Genomic DNA, 2,027 nt, shown 5'->3' on the forward strand with positions numbered 1-2,027 from the left:
TAAAACATGTAGTGCCAAACCTAGCCCATGATAAGACTGTTGTTATCACTAGTCACAGTCTACAGCTCTGACCCATACCTGTTTGTAGGTAGACACCACCTCTTCTGCTCTCCCACCTTTATTTGCATTGCTGACTGCTGACTCACTACACTTTCCCCTCCCCTGCACGAAGACATCACAGTCTATATTTATGTGACTTCACATGTCCTTTCTTCTTCAGAATATCCAGTCAACTCTCTGCTTTCAGGGTCATCAGAGGAGTGGATAGAGGATGGCTTGCTTCTCTTTTGGTGATTTCTGATAAAGCAGTTGTTCTAGCAGCCCACTAGGAACAGCACAACCCACTCCAGCAGAAGCCAGGATAACACAGGCTTTCCCTGACCATGCCCAAAGGGGTCCTCATTGGCTGGTCAACCACCAAAGGTGATATTCCCTATCACATCATCTGAACACAGGCCCTGCTGACTGATTTTGAAGTTTTGTACGTCACATACAGTTACTATGAGAGTGTAACTCTCATCATATTTACCTTAGTATTCTTCAACACAGGCAGTCCCCGAGATGTGGATTAGAGACAACTTCCACTTGTCCTGTTGTTGTTGTTGTTGTTGTTGTTGTTGTCTAGTCATTTGGCATTTCAAATCCACCAGCTGCTCTGCAAGAGAAAGATGAGGCTTTCTGCTCCCATAAAAATTTACAGCATTGCTGTCTCCTACCACGCAGGCGTATAGAGCAAACGAAAATGGCAACAGTGGTGAAAATGGAGTCGAGCAAGGCCTTCTCAGAGCTTCAAGACAAAGTGACTGAGACTCAACAGAAGGTGAAGCTTATAGGCAAACAGATTGAACAACTCAACATAACGAAAAGGCATGCGTATCTTACAGATATGCAAATTACAGCTTTGGAAGATGACACTAACATGTATGAGGGTGTAGGAAGAATGTTCGTTCGTCAGTCCAAGGCGGTCAATTCACAACCAGCTGCAAGAGAAACAGAAAATAGCGGACAAAAAAATAAAAGAACTGGAGCAGAAGAAATCCTACCTTGAGCAGAGCATCAAGGAAGCCGAGGACAACATTCGGGAGATGGTGATGGCACGAAGCTCCCAGTAGGAGGCCTAGAGGAGACGCTTTCCAGCCAAGATCCATCTTACATCAGTAATGATATCCCTTGGTCCACATCTCGTCTGAATCTGACTTGAATTTCTGGCAGTGCCCTATCGATGTACTGCCGCAATCGATTCTGAATTATCTGCAACAAGATTTTACCTGCAAAAAATAAATAAAATTTTACTTGCAAAACAACAACAAAAAAAACTTGCAGCATTGGAAACCCTATACAGAGTCGCTATTTGTTGGAACTGACTCGTTGGCAGTGAGTTTGGTTTTGATTTGGAATGATCCAAACAACCCCTAACACTGCAAATTCTTCATCAAAACAACCTTCACTTTCTGTGCATGCAGCTGTTAAATTCTGAAAAGGCTTTCGGCCTATTATGGCTTACCTACAAATTCTTAAGAATTTAGAAATGGATCTTTTTTGTAACCCAAAGACTGCCTGTAAACGGTTCTGCAATGGAATCATTTCAAAACCCTCACACACACACAAAATATATTCACATGGTAAAGAAACAAACTTCCTTTGTGAGTCAACAAGGCCTTTATTTGAGTTCAATATGGTTCCTGCTTTTATGAGGACAATAAGTTTGGGCCACATCACTCTGACTGCCCCTTGTCTTGTCTAGTCTTGGGATGCTTAGGAAGGAAATTATTGATCATTTGTAGATATTTGACTCCTGATATACATCATCACATTTAAGCTTCTCAGCCATCAGTTGTTATAGGCATGAATATTTCAATTTATCAAGCTCAGGGGCTCAGGAAGAATAACTAATCTGCACAAAGACACACAGCTAATAAGTAGTGGAGCTGATATTTGAGTTCATGATTTGACTTTATTCTCATTATAGGCTTTCTCTGTTTCTGCAGATGGCTGAACATCTTTAAATCCACAGATTTAAAGTTTTA

The 2,027-nt window shown here is 41.5% G+C and overlaps 1 pseudogene; it reads left to right on the forward strand.

Annotated features, from left to right (window-relative positions):
- The first annotated feature begins 742 nt into the window (after positions 1-742).
- On the forward strand, positions 743-1,112 carry LOC102836135 (annotated as a pseudogene).
- The last annotated feature ends 915 nt before the right edge of the window (positions 1,113-2,027 follow it).

Source organism: Chrysochloris asiatica, unplaced genomic scaffold (assembly GCF_000296735.1).
Source record: "Chrysochloris asiatica unplaced genomic scaffold, ChrAsi1.0 scaffold00016, whole genome shotgun sequence".
NCBI classification, from domain to species: domain Eukaryota; kingdom Metazoa; phylum Chordata; class Mammalia; order Afrosoricida; family Chrysochloridae; genus Chrysochloris; species Chrysochloris asiatica.